Source organism: Hypomesus transpacificus, unplaced genomic scaffold (assembly GCF_021917145.1).
Source record: "Hypomesus transpacificus isolate Combined female unplaced genomic scaffold, fHypTra1 scaffold_31, whole genome shotgun sequence".
Classification (NCBI taxonomy): domain Eukaryota; kingdom Metazoa; phylum Chordata; class Actinopteri; order Osmeriformes; family Osmeridae; genus Hypomesus; species Hypomesus transpacificus.
The window spans coordinates 2,714,760-2,730,586 of record NW_025813837.1 but is presented as its reverse complement, the minus strand read 5'-3'; positions in this window follow the sequence as shown (position 1 = coordinate 2,730,586).

The following is a 15,827-nucleotide window of genomic DNA, read 5'->3' as shown; positions in this document are numbered from 1 at the left end:
TTTAGACTAATGCTATAAAGATGTTTTGGCAGGTGCCGTTAAATCCTGGATCTCAGGTATATGTCCCTCAGCCCAATTCTATTGACAACGTTTGTATCAAAGGTTGTATTGTAAAGTAGTTACTTGCTACATGTAACCTTAATGAAAAGTTTTACCAAAATGTTTTTTTTTATGAATTTGCAGCACCCCAAGCAATTGTAAAAAAAAAAAAAAAAAAAAAACCTTGGTAACAGACATTCCTTGGCTAAGATTGTATGCAACATTCCTCTATGTATATGTACAGACTACATGATTATTTATGTGAACGGTACAATGACTTTATTTTATTACAGCTAATGCCAGAAGAATGTGTGGGATAATAGTATCTATTCTAAACATAAAGCAGAAAGTCACTTTGAAAACAGAGGTCTTACATGAACAAGGGACAATGGTGTGTCTTTTGAGACACTTATTCATCAATGACTAGAAACAGGGCATTGGTGGTTGATAATATCTCAGAGGTCATGAAAGTAAGTGCATATAAGTGGGTTATTACTTGAGCACCTTTAATCCACAGCTCATTCAACATACATTTCCAAACCTGTAAATTCTGAGATAAGCACAGGTCAGTTCTGTAGTCAGTTATACAAACCCCCTTTGGATTAAGCTATATTCATTTCATTTCCCATAAAAACTAGTTTTGGACTGAAGCCTTCAAGGATTTGATTTAATACAAGAAACATAATGGATGGAAATGTTTGTACTGTGCCAGATTGTGTCAAGAAATTGTCAAGAAAATAATGTAAATACAGTATATCTGTTATTAATAACTAAGTACGTAAGTACATTTACTGTATATCCATGCATGCTTATTTTGCCTTTCATCTTAAGTCCAAAATAATTGAACTAAATCATAAGGGATTATTTTGATCTTTGACCCAAAGTTCACCTCATTCTGCCTCCAGAAACGTTCGGTTTTAAATTAATTAAAATACATGCCTTCCACCTATCCAGCTAAATTAGGTACAAGGCTAAGTTAACAACAATATCCAAGTTTCTACGAGCTCTAGGCTGTTTCACAAAACAAGATCAATAAACCCTTGGAAGGATTGAGTGGCCTGATACAAATCCTTTGTTTGTTCCAGTTCTGGCTATGCCATTGTATAAGGGGGACCGGTCACAAGCCTGAATAAAATAACATTGTCATACAGTCTAATAGTCTGCATTGTTGGGTAACAGAAATATGCCTTTGATAGCAAAAAAAGTGTCCCAACCATTTCCTTTGGTCTTGGTCAGAAGGCATTTCGAGCTATGATTTTTGTCAAATTACATTCTCATGACGACTTAATAATAGCCACAGATATAGACCATACACAAGCTGTAAACTAGGCACACGTCGTTTTAGTAATTGGTCAATTGTATTACAATTTGTGCGAGGCGTAGGTGCAGTGCCTAGGAAGTCCAGCACAATATTTAAAAAAAACAAAAACAAAGAAAAGCTCATTTTCAAACACAGAAAATCTTCACACACTGCTTTCACGGACATTCAAACCAGCTCTACTGTTGATTGAGACTTAACAGGGAGCTTGTTGAAAACAGGCTACTTTGCAGCCCAGCCAGAAGAGGTGAGGTTTTAAAGGAATAAAAAAAGGCAACAGAAGCTCTCCTTAGTCATGATAGACAGCGGCTTATTTTTCAAAAGAAAATCTCACACCGTCGGAAGGCGCCTCAGAACGTGAGATCCTTTCCTATCACTTGGTTTGTCTTGGCTCTCACTATGGCTGTTCGGAGGTAGCTGGCACTTGAGAGTCAGACAGTACTAATTTGGGTGAAAGGCATTGCAGACAGGGAAGGACGATGGCAGCTGCACCCCTGCATTGAAAGGTGCAATGCAAAATAGACTAGGCTTTAACGACACAGAATTGACTGGATTGAACGCCCAGTGTGCCAACACTGTTCGACGTTGAGATATGGGGAATACTGTGAGTTCTTCAAGATAAAGTTTGGGGAGGGATATTTGGAATGGATGAGAGGTGTGGTTTCTAAATGAGCAGGATATTTCCAGATGGGAGAGAAGCATCCTATTGCTGTAGATGTCCTGGACATGGGGTCTACAGTTCTCTACACTGAATGATGGAGTGCCCTTCTCACCACAAAGACTTCCACATCTGGATCTCACCGTCCAAATCAGCACATACCTGCATAGCCACACTTTACTCTCCTGTGTTTCTCTTATGCAGTGCCATTGGTTCAAAGTCTAATTATCATAGCCATTTGTCAGTAGCTTGATTATTTCCACAAGCCCGGGCTGAAACCTAACATTCCTATAAATCAATGCAATCCAAAAATCCAGTGGAAAGGGAAGCACCGTATGCACAAAGGAACACAGACGCTAATAGAGCAGTACAAATTATATTCAGATTCCTCAATTTCATACCCTGAACTATAGTGGTAATGTTTTTTCTGCCGCCCGCTTTAAATGAGCGGCGCCAGCCAAAACAAGCGCCTCTCTTTCTGCATCCATCGAGTGCTGTTCCCACAGAAAGAACGAGTGAGAATGCTGGTGGAAAGCAACATTTCAGCAAAGTGTGTCTACAGTCTAAAATCTAGATTCCAACACACGTGAACAGAAGCACGCGCTTCAACGGGTGAAGTTGAGAAGTAAAATTCTGAATATGTTTGGGAAGGGTAAATGTTACGTCCATGAACAGTTGGTTCTGGGGTGTGAATATGACGGTACTCTCAGCGTAACGCTGTTCGCTATCATTGTTGGACGTGCTCTTTATCACAGAACCGTGTGAACAGCCAGAGTGTGCCACACAATACAGCTTCAGCTGTTAAGCTTCTCCCTTTGATTATAATGACAGCTGTATTGGCCAAATAGGTGATGGTGTTGATGGACATAATCGCCACAGGTGCTGGGAATAACAACGGATATCAAACAGAGATGCTTCTGTGCTGATAATGCAGTGATTTTTTGAAATTGCACACCTTGCCACTCACTGCCTGACAGTCAAGTCAATATAATAGGTCTGAAGTGCGCCTTGATATTCACGAAATCATGGTGCATTAGTGATCTGGTCGCGTTTGAACGGGAAGGAACTCAACCGGTTGTCACCAATAAGGGTGCAGGGGTCACCAGCATGACCTTTCTTATCAGACCTTAACTCCAATCACCAGAAATCAGTGAGGGCAGGAAAGAGAGAGAAGAAGGGAATAGGGGAAGAGTAAACTTCCTGTGGAATGTGCCTCTTTCCTTCAGCGAAGGGTGGGGTGCTACTAACTAACGGCCTGGAGAGAGGGAGAGAGACAACGCTGTGTAACAGAACGATGCCTTCTTCTCCACAAGTGGCCAGAGAATGCAGACTTTGACCGTTCTCATTTATCTAGTACTAGATTAGTAACAAAATACCCTAGAGGTGTCAATATCATCTCATCTCAATTACAGTTACATTTAGTAATTTAGCAGACACTCTTATCCAGAGCGACTTACAGTAAGTACAGGGACATTCCCCCAAGGCAAGTAGGGTGAATTGCCTTGCCCAAGGACACAACGTCATTTGGCACGGCCGGGAATCAAACCAGCGACCCTTAAATTACTAGCCCGATTCCCTAACCGCTCAGCCACCTGACTCCCAATTAGCACTGACCAAACAAGGAAATACGTCAAGCGTTTAATACTGATATTACAGCCCAGCCTCAGACTTTAAATGTGTCCATTAGGTGTAGGTTTACATATCCCTACCCATCAAAATATGATACAAATATTTGTTCCCCCCCAATCCTCCCCCCAGACGCCCTTGCATGTGTCTGTACAAGCTCCATCACCCAGTATGCCTTGCACAGGTCAGCCCAACTCCACACAATCACTGCCGACTGCTTATCTGGAGATCAGTATCTGTGCTGGCTCAAATAACAAAGCCCATTTTAGTCTTCCTTAGGTCTCAATCACAAATCCAGATAACAGAATGTTTCTGCAGAGCGCCAGGGTCAGAACTTGTCCTGTGGGGGAACACCTTCATTAGAAAATGCCCAAGTTTGGAAAAACAACAGAAGAGAGAGCGGTGCGAGGTAGAAAGAACCAAACAAGTGCACCTTGTGACCACGAGTTTCCAATTATAGAAGTGTAGTGGCCTTCTTACAGCACGAGGCAGAGCCCTGATAGAACAAGCACAATACTGTCCATGGGGATGGATGTAGCTCAGTGGTAGAGCATTAGCCCGCAGATCAAGCAGTCCCAAGTTCAATTAGACCCCCACCCCACTCCCATATGTTGCTTTAGATAAAAGTTACTAAGTAAATACTGGGGCTGGGGCTCTGTGTATACAGTATGCCCATTATAGACTCAATGGTGCTGGAGCTAGATTGAGTCTCACTAGAGACAACTGATCCATCTCATGTTGCTGTTCAGTCAGGAGAGGATCTGAGGTTCTGAGGAGCAGGGGGAAACAGAGGAAACCAAACGGAAGACGATCTCGGTGATAGCTGACATGCATGAAGATGACCCTGAGAACACAAGTCCTTGGGGATCATGGTCAAAGCCCCACACTGCTAGACTCCTAGGCATTGTCCATTTTACTGCTGTGTTCACTGGAGGAGGCCCAAAAGCTACATACATTTAATTGAGGCATTGAACTGATCTGGCTTCAAAGGAATATTAGAAAATATAAAACAGGGAAACAAATAAACCGACGGTACCATTGTCCTGAACGTGCGACAGGATGTGTGGGATTTTGGGTGCATCGTAATATGTAACAAATTACAGTCGATTGGGTTTTTGTTCCAAAAAGATTTTGTGGACTGTATGTCGGCTATTTATAGCGCCAAGTGAAAACAGATGTCAGACACTAGAAGAAGAAGGGAAACGTCAGTGAAAGTCTCCATGCATGTATCACTGAGCATGAAGTCAAATGAGGAGGCAGATATCTCCATTCTATTGAGGTATGATGTGGTTTTGTAAATCATCAGGTCAGTTGCTTGGCACGAGAGGCATGACGGAACACGCAGGGTTTAGTATTCTAATGGAATTCACTGTCTGGAGAAAGCTCCCAGTCTACTTAGAAGCTGCACGGACCCAGAATAAATCAGATTGTTCCACTGTGTGACTGATACAGATATTTCCAGGGCCTCTATCCTACCCTTTGGCACGGACTAGGTCTCTACTCCATTCATCAGATGCCCACAGCTCCGTGGAGGACCATATCACAACTCACTAATGAGTGGGCAGGAATTGAGATGATGCTCCCGTGGGAGAATAGAGAGGCAAGAGCAGTCAGTAGCAACCTGGAATCACCAACTGACATGGCAACACCAGATGGCTTTTTCTAATTCACCCCATGACTTGCATAGCTGTCCTGCCAATCATCTGCCATGAGAGAGAGAGGCGTGGGGGAACAAAGCGCAAAACGTACATAGTTGAGGGTGGGTGGGCTTCTGGTCAAAACAATAGGGAAAGCGGCATGTGATTATGCAGCTCAATGTCCAGATGAAGATACTCCAAAAATTCTAGAAATCACCCATGCGATGAAATAAGTTGATGGAGTTAATGAGCCCAGAAGTGGTTATAGCAGAATGTGTACTATGTTGTCAGGAGGGAACTCCACCAACCTCCGGAGATGTGTGGCGATGGCACTCGGGAAATGAATAGTTTTTATTTTGACACTTACATTTAGTCATTTAGCAGACACTCTTATCCAGAGCGACTTACAGTAAGTACAGGGACGTTCCCCCGAGGCAAGTAGGGTGAAGTGCCTTGACCAAAGACACAACGTAATTTGAACGGCCGGGAATCAAACCGGCATCCTTTTGATTAATAGCCCCATTCCCTAAACGCTCAGCCATTTGACTCACTTTTCACACACTTCTTTCAGAACCCAAATTCTTGAATTCTCACAGGGCCTAACGAGTCTAGAGCTCATCCTTCAGTATTTTGTTCTGGCATAGCTTCGACTGTCCTATCCACCACCGAGCAGGCAGCACCAGTCACGAGGCAAAGTTATTAGGCAAACCTTGAAGAAACACACGCAGACAGGTTTATTTTTTATTTTTTTTAAGGTCACGTTTAGCGAACATATTTAAATGTACCTGGCTTGGGGCCGCTCGTTGACAAACACAAGGCAAACGTCCCGGAAGCTACAGTAAAACGATCTGAGTGGTGTGAATTCAGGTGGTCATTAGGACGGATGTCATAGCGTCAGCCCTGATGATACCACAGGTCTGACTCTTCAGCCAAACGCAAGAATAACACTGAAGATACTGGCAAGCAAAACTGTACTCTGCTGGTTGAAATAACAAGCAGTAGGAGAATGTGTTTTCTGCCCCTGATTTCACATATCACCCTTCATTCCACAGATCATTAGTCATTAAATATAAACAACTTTCCACTGCAAGATTTAAAAGGTAGTTTTCTTTGTCATGGCAGAATCTATTAGTTTGAGTTGAGGACTGAACCATGCACGCAAAATCAATCAAATATTTTAACATCCACCGCCTCCACAAGGCCAAATGATTTTGAACAGAATATATTCCTCTTTTCAATCGTTTTCTATAATTTATCAGACCACACGTGAAATGAATATGTTGTCATTGGAATTGCTATGACCAAGTTAACATATCACGTTTTTGTTCCAGTGAAGAAGAAAAGGTTTCTTTGTTTACCAATAGACTCTAGTCAGTATGATCCCTTTTCTGTGATGTGATGTTTTTCCCTTCTTGATTTAAATGTATTTGGTCTGTCTTTTTTTTGACAAGAATACAATTTGACAAGGTACTATTGTTTTGCTTGCCCGAGGCAAGTATTACCTTTGATACATTTTGGAGCTTTGGGGTTGTTATTATATTTCAGTTTTCCTTGAACCCAAGAAAGGTTCAGTGTCAACATAAGGTTGAGAGTGTTCTAGACATCCTGAAAGGTGGTGTACTGGCCCTATTTAGCATGTGTGTGCACATTGTGTCAGTGTTCCTTCTACAATCCCAGATGTTGGCAACCAAACTTAACTCATACCTGGACCAGACTGGAGATAATTGAACATGAACCATACTGTAATTAATATCTTATGTGATCCAAATTTGGAGTGTGTTTTGTATTTCTTCAACATTTACGGTAGTACTTTATTTCAGAGTTTGGCTTTTGTTACATCTTGACCTGTTTTCTGTTGGATTTTGACCTCTGTGTTCTAGAAGGCTCGGGTTGGTTCTAGAAGGATCGGGTTGGTCTCAACAAAACCTTTTCTTATTCATTAATGCAAGGGGGACCGATCTTTAACTGTATGAGCAAACAGGATTTTGTTGTGCTTTCCCACACTACTATGTGTCTTGCCATGGGTTGCCTGAGACTGTAATACGCAGTACATTCATCAGAGGTGTCAGAAGAGGATGTCGATTCTCTGCAGGTTACACAAAACTACTGACAGATTGGTTACTAAACAGAAAGAAAGCAAATGATTGTGTCCAAATGAGATTAACGTCTGCCACAGTGGTTAGCGCTGGAAAAGCGATCAGTTTCGTCCACCATTTTTGGCTCTTTTGTTTGATACTGACTCCTGAAGTTGATGTATTCTTTCCTGAACTGAAGCCAGTGTATGTCTCCAAACATAAGATCTGCTATTGACCAGAAACCCTGTATGAAAAATAGGAGATAATGGGTGCAGTTTTGTCTTTGTTCACTTAATTGAACCAGTCATTGACTCGAGCAATGATAGATTTCAAGATCTGTTTTTACCTCGATAAGTCAACAAAAGCCTCCAAACTTCACCGCATGGAAGCAATTTCTCAGTGCTGATCCTTGGTTCTGGTCATTTATTACCCACACTTCTACTAACCTCAAGTGGCGATGAATTGAAACAATCACCCCCAATCCATCACTGAGTCCATGCAGCATTGCGCTAGGAGAGGATTAATGAGGTATGAGGCTGGGCGGAGACCCGGAGTCTCCAGACTCCCTGAACTAACTGGGCCCAGAGCCGCCCACAAACCAGACCTTTCCACTTGAGCTTTGAAGGAACATCTCTCTCCACCTCCCACCATTCTGCAATCGATGACCTCGCGACTTCAAAAGAGAAATTTCACTCCTGATTCATGTTAACGTTTGACGTTTACAATGATACGGAGAAAATTGAAACCCTTCAGGTCAGATAAAGACAGTTGTTGACTTGATTTGTTCAGTCGAGCCCCCAGACGCCAGTGGTTTTGTACGGGCATTGCTAAGCAATTCTAAAATGCCCCCCAAAAATGTGACAGCCATTTCCAAACCCATGGTCAGTATGTCTAAAAGCACAGCAATTGCGTGAATAAACTGAATTCTCAATGGCCCCTTGGATCTAGGGAGCTCTCATACACTGGCAGGGAGGGCATGCTGACAGTGGAACTTCAGTGATGCAATCCTGGAGAACATTTGCCACATCCCTTGGGTCCCCACTACATTCCCAAATAAATAAAAGTAGTTTAAAGAAAAAACGAACATTTCATTTTGTTATCCAGCCAATGTACTGCACAGTACACTATGTACGCGTTGCTTGTTTGCTACGGCTTCAGACAAAGGCATGTGTTCCTCAGCGTCATGCTGACTGTTTCTGGAACACTGACAAGAACAATAATGATTACTGTAGCTCCATCCTCTGCTCCCTGTCTCCCTCCACGACATGTAAAAGACTGGAAGACGCTACCAAGGGGCGTACATGTTTTAGAGAGGCTTTAGAGCAGTGGGAGACTGTGGATGACTGGTATTTTAGGTGCATTAAACACCTCATGAATCAGGATTCAAAAAAAGGCTTCATAGTTCCCACAGGGCTCAATGCCAATTGAACCAAGGTGGATGCAAACTGGTTTTAATGCTTTGTAAAACCCACCACATATAGTATGATCTGTCTGACCCATTATGTTCAAGCTATGTAGTATACTATACTTTGGTCTTTCATGACTAACCGTATATCACGATGAGCTACATGATAATAATTAATAGTCTTAAAGGTTGGTTTTCCATAGTAGGCATTGCGTGATGTTTCTAACTTTTGTAGTCCCTGCAAAAAAGTTCCCCTCTGTTTGTTAAACTCTGGCTGGCCCTCGAAGCAATGTTTTCTAACCTGCAGCTAAACCTTCCGACTGTGTGTACAGTATAGTCCCTCCTGACTGCGTTGTACCAAGGCTTCTCAATTTCAAGCAATAATATAACAATCGGATCTCGTTCCTTTAACATGGTAAAGCACAGGCGTGCTGTATGTTTGAACTGGATTGGGGTTGTTCTGGGGCAGATTTCCGCCCTGGGGAGCACAGTGGGGTGACCAGAACCAGGGCCTGAGAACCAGACTGGAATGTTACTAAGCTAATTCACAAGCAATTTATGCTGCACAGCTGTGCTCAAAATAAACCCGATCACTGAGGTATTATAAATAAATATATAGGTTTAAGAAAAAGATAGCTTGCTTGTTTTTTTGGAAAACATACCTTAAGTCTCAAGAGGACGGGCCTTTGATGTGTACAATAGAAGGGAGGATGCCCATTGGCTAGGACCTGGTTCTCACAGGCTGTCATTGGCCACAGCCTGATATGGGTGGCTTTTTTGATGTTGGCATTACAAAACCTGGACCTTTCCAAGATCACAATGGTCTCATGTATGGTCCTCCCCCACCCCAATTTCCAACTGCCTATTCTAGTGAGCCTGTAATATCTCTAGAAATGTTGATAATGATGGTGGAATAAGTGTAGCTCGATTAGTGCAGTTTTTTGCCATGGTCAGCTAATGTGATAGAGCAACTCTCCAGTACAACGACAACACAAGACAGGCAAACAGTCAGACAGATAGAGACCGACTGATACAGAGAGAGAGAGAGACTAAAAGACAGACACACCGCCAGGAAGGAGATGAGGCGCAGGTAAATCTGGTTTGGAATGAGAAGCCAGGGTTTGGATGATCTGTCTGTATGTAGAGAGCTGGAGTCTGGCTCCATTTAAAGAGGGCTGACGCAGATAGCATACCACGCCAGAGAGCCAGGCCAGTCAGTCAGCTCGTCAGTCAGTCTGTCACTGTCCTGAACCCAGGGGAGAAAGTGCCGGAAAGGCCCCAGCATGTGTACTACAGCATACCTTTACACACAGGGCCCCACACAGTCTCAATAACAGCTAGGGTTTCCAGGCTGCAGAGAGGCAGCTGCATACTCCAGTGGACAAGCACCATCTGCAGTCTCTAGAGAAAAGTCTGGCCATTTTTACCACTCCTGTCGCTAAAACAGGCTGGTAAGTCACACTTTACTGTGTGAGTGAATGACATAGCTGTAGCTGACAAACAGCTGACATGCTGCATCAAAATTCATGTAAGTCTGTAAGGCACATTGTGGATGTTACTTATGGATGTCCTCTAACTGTGAAGAAAAGATGTATGTCAGTGTAAATGTGTGCCTGCTGCCCTTCAAGGCTTGTAAGAAAAGAAGTCCGGTCTTTGGAAGTACTATTTTCTCTGGGAACTGCAGCCACTTACCTGTAAACCAGACTTCACTGGCCTAGAAAGGCAAACTCACATAGAGAGACAGAGAAAGAGACAGATTAATCTCTGTGCCTCAATATTTGACACACAGACACACAGGCACACAGGTAGGCACTCAGCACACCATCTGGGTCCTACCTGTGGTTTCAGATCAACAGAGGCAGGTTTGCTCAAAACAAACACGTTGCCACATTCATTTAACAGAGAGCAAAGGAGCCCCGGAAATTTCCTTTGTATGTTCAGGGCATTGTAGGGGAAAGAAGCTTACTGCGTTAACCTGATTTGCTGTGGTTTGGAAATTCTCAGTTACAAGACTAAGCTCTTACGAATTAATTCATAGTTTGGAGAAATACTTTTATGTGTGTGCGGGGGGAATAAAGAATTAACGAGGCAATAACCTTTGATGTGATAAGATCGATAGAGAGCCGTGGGCTCTTTATAATTCACTAGAATGGAAACAGCTGGCGTTACTCACCCATTTCCTCAATATAAAAGTATTGCATTTATTACACAACTACAAATAACTGCCTTGTGTTTTTATTTCTTAGCCAGCCAGTCAAGTTACAGTTTATATCCCTGTTTGATCAGACTCATACAGTATATGTAATGTACACTATTTTGGTTAAGGACTGCCAACCAAAGGGTTAATGTGCATTTCCCTTTTATTATTGTTTTATTAAAGATCTAATGGTTGTTAAATGGCCTATCTACATTCTGCTGTATCACTAAGTGCTGAAGCCAAATGGTTTGTCTATCTGCCCTGATCTTCCCATCTGGTCAAACGCAATTATTTTGTTTAGTATTAACATCTATTAGGTCATTTTGAGTGACTGATATTTATTTGATATAATGAATAATAGTTAGCTATTTTTACCATTTTAGTTACAAAAAAAAAAAATAGAACTGGCAACCTTCTGATTAATAGCCCGATTCTCTAACCGCTCAGCCATCTGACCCCCCTGACATTCTACCTGACGTATGGGGTTAAGATGGGTCGTGATTGGCCATGCAGGAAAGAGGAATGCAGTGGGGGAGGCCAAACAAAGAGCTTCCCAGGACACTGTAGCCAACAGGAGCAGTAAGTACGATCCTGTCTCCAGATAGATGAAGAGTCTAATTAGAGGACACTCCGAGGGGCTTGGCCAGGGGCGTGGCCAGGGGCGTGGCCGGGGAGTTATAACACAAGTGACCAGGCACAATACCGAAATAGCACAAAGCAACACAACCATTTCACAAGAAAGAGCATAACGAAAACATCTGGGCCTGCCAAAAGAAACCCACATTAACCCCAAGCCAAACTGAGGTAAATGACTTGATCGTGGGTCGTAAATTACCAGCAAACTCTCGCTGACACAACCTGGGGGATAAGGCAGAGGGAAAGTTCAGAGACTGCAGTGTCTTATCATAATAATGCTCCCTAGAGATTTATTACATGTGAGCTCAACACATAAATCCTGTGAGTGATTTCAGACATCAGATTGCGCTCTTCCAGCTGAGTCACGGACGATCTAAACACCTCATCAAGGCTGAGGGGGTCAGGACTTTAAGACTATGGAATCCAATCAGTCTAATTGAACTGTGGTCCACAGCGCTCTTGTTCCTGTCTGGATGGGAAGGAGTGGCTGGAGGTATATTGCACAATAGCAGACTAATCTCACCATAGGATTAGTCCCAAACCACCAGCTCTCCTCCCCCCCATCCCGTTCTCCCCCTCCCATCCCCCTTCTCCCCCGTCCCCACACAGTTCAAGTTATGCTGCTGCTGGTTCAGCGACTGGCAACTGTCTGGAATATACCTGGGGGCTGGAGAAAAAAAGGGTCAGTGAGCAAATATTTGATTGTCTCTTTTTATGTTTTCACACTGCGAGACCTCGCCACAAGACCACTGACCTGTTGCAAATACAGAGGCAGTCCTCGTACAAGTGCACTGATGTGGCCACCTGCTGCCAGGAGCCAGGCTATTTGGAGCGCTCTGTGATGTTAGATTGTAGCTGGTCGGCACCAAACTTGATGTATGCTTGATTTGATTCATTCCTACATCCACATCATGGGTTCACTGCTCTTCTATGTTCTCAGTTCTTCAGTTTGGCCTGATGAAGGTCAACAGACAAGACATGGGGGGAAAAATCCAAGCCTCAATATAAAAGTTCCAGGCATCGACTTAACGGAACTGGAGTCATTATTCAACCCTTTTTTTGGTATCTTTTCTGAATAGCAGTAATTTAGTGTGTGTATTGAGCATTCTGTTGTGGTCCTATTCAATGCTAGCAGCGGAACCAAAACAATTTGCATGGCATGTCAGGAAAACAATAACAACAACACTAACTAAAGGGAAACAGGACAAAGCTCACATCCCAAGAATGGGAACAGCAAAACAGGTCACAACACACCCCTGAGAAAGAATGCCCTTCTCACCACATCCCTGCTGCTAAAGAATCACCAAACTAGCATTTCCAAAAACCAATTGCTCCCGTATCTCTAAGAACAACTTCCCTTTGGCACCATTCACCCCCATTCAACATCTCGCTGTGCTATTTATGAGTTACGTTGTGCCCTTATAGAGACAACATTTCAGTCCTCTAATCTGTCATTCCTGGATTGATAGGAGTCGGTGTGCAGGCAGACAGACCGACTGCCCAACTTCATAATCCCTTTAAGCAAAGCCTTCTGTTCAGTGTTTTCTCAGTAAATTTAATGACGTAAAACACCTTAGCAGAGCGTCCAGCTCATCCAACACCAGAGAATGGGCAGCAAACCTGTGCTAGGAGTGGCTGGCTAGCATAAACACTTGGTTGGCCTTAAATGAATTATCTCCACCTGAATGCATCGCCATTAGTCTGGAGCCGATAAGACACAGATTAGATGTGGTAATAATGGTGTCAATGACATGTAATTCTATTACATCTCTGCTACCATAGGTGTTCTCTCCACTAATGAACACTGGGTAACCCTAGCTCAACACACACGGCAAATTCCTAGTCCTAGAACACCACTTTGCAGCTGGCTCTTACCATATCGCTTGCGTCAAACTGTCTAAATTGAATTTACCGTTGTTCTCTTGAATTGATTATACTTCATTGTCCGTTGCATGTGAGATCCCAAACTTGGTGATGTCAACATTGCGATCCACGGCAGTGACAAATTGACACATCCACACACATCTGTCGGCTAGTCCTTTCTTGTTTTTTTTTATGTATTACAAACAAGCTTGTTAGTTACCATTAAAACCAGTAGCATGTAGGCCTTAAGAACTATGAAATGTGTTTCTGTGTTGTGCAGCTTGCGACATACACTCAATATAAGCAAGTCATCACGTAACCTTGAGATAGCCTGTAACAACCACATTGGTTGTGGAGGGTCTGTGCCTAAGGTGGTTTAGTCATCTCACCCTAGGTAACGCTGCAGAACCCATATCATTACAAACTTAAGCTAATGTCAAAGCGTCAAATCATGCAGAGAAAGTCTCTATGATGCTATAAATAAATTCACCAAATTTAAGAACTGCAATCTTTTTATTTCGTTTTTTCTATGTAGGCAAATATTTAAATGTTAAACTTGTTTTGAGATGTGTATTAATCTTCAGGAGAACATTGGTTTTTTTATTTTTGACTGTTGGGAGTCAAAGGCCCCTGTCATTAACCCTTCAGAGGCTGGCTAGATCAGTGGCGGATCTAAGGGGTGGCAAGGGGGGGCAGCTGCCACCCCAAAAAAAATACTTGCCACCCCAATCTTCCCATGGAAAAATACTATTTGTACATTACGGAACAATTTAATAAATAATATTAACTACTTACTAACCGAGAGTGAGGTCATGCCAGGAAATATCAAACTGAGGCTTGAACGCATCGACCGAATGATAGCGAGGTTGACACAGCAAAGCCGAGGTTTGATATTTCCCGGCATGACCGAACAGTCGAGGTTAGTAAGTTGTTTATTGTATGGCATTTTTTGCTCTTTTCATTTTCATTTTGTAATGAAAATAAATGGTAGCTAGCTCTCAAGTCTTCTCACGGTGTGTTTCAGGTGTTGCCTAGCACCCAATTACTTTTGATAGAAAGTGGACAACACAGTTCTGCTAAAATGGCTTTAATTCCAACACAAATAACGACTCTTTAGGAAAGTTAACAATGTCTTTGTCGCAGTTGATGTCTTCAGTATCGGCTGGATACTGATGGCTAGCGCCTCTCTCACTGTCTCCAGATAAAGAGGATCGGTTTCCCTTTGTTCAGTGAGATGTCCTGTTTGCATTTCTGAGCTGGCACGCTGTCTATCGGCCGCTAACAGGGCGAAGGGGACGGCCTGTCCTATTTTAGAACTCAGAGAAACAGGTCTGAGCTTGCCGACAGCGCCAGTCTACATATACCATTAGCAATGTGAGTAATGTTCCAAAGCAAAGGGAAGCGGGCTGCAGAGATACTATCACGCGCTCTCATGCTTTCAATATCCTCTCCCCCCCCTCCTCCCCCCTTCTGTCTCCACCTCCAGCGGAGCCTTGACTGGTCAAAGCCAACCTCACACCCTCTTCCCTCTCGCTCGTCATTGCGTTTCAGGGTCAATCCCAACCCTCTTCTCGGTTTTACAGGAGCCTAAACTGGCTGGGGCGGATTCCTCGGAGGAACTTCACGTTGACTATCGACGCAATGTTTTAGGTGCCCTTTTTCTTCTTCTGGCTCCTAATCTCTGTCGCCTGCTATCGAGGAGGTAGGCCTTTAAGCATGCCTAGGGACTTGCGTGCAGCACCGGTATTCAGCAACAAAAGAGGGCAGAGGCGGGGTAGCGTGTGGCCCTTCTCCACTTCTGTTATCTCTCGGCCTCCAGGGATCACCAAGAGAGCACTGTGAGAAACCGACACGCCGCTCGCCGCTCACCCCACACAGACAGGCAGCAGAGATACACATCCATAGACACATGTACACATCAGGCTCAAGTAGAAAAACCAGCACATTCCCTTCCCTTATGGTTACGGTGCATTGTACAACAGATCTGACAGCTTTGAGCTTGTTTGACGCAATTCCTTTCCCCTTTCTCCTGAAAGTTTTTTCTCTCTCTCTCGCTTCCTTCTTAAACTTGATCTGTAATCGGCACAGCTAAGCCTCATTATGACACGCAACACTGAAAGGTGCCGCCCCTTAAACGCGGTCTTGATTTGCCCCCGACCAAACACCTTTGTGACATCAGAAAGGCCAATAAAGTCACTCCTACAATAACAAGTGCACCGTGTTACATGCGTGTCATTTCCACACCGTTCAAATGTAGTCAAAGCTCTTCCAACATAGTCAGTTATAGCTAATGAAAAGCCATCAGTGGTTTACATGGTGGTACAGCATTTCTTTCAGAGCCAGGCGGCGGGGGGGCCAGGCGGCGGGGCCCAG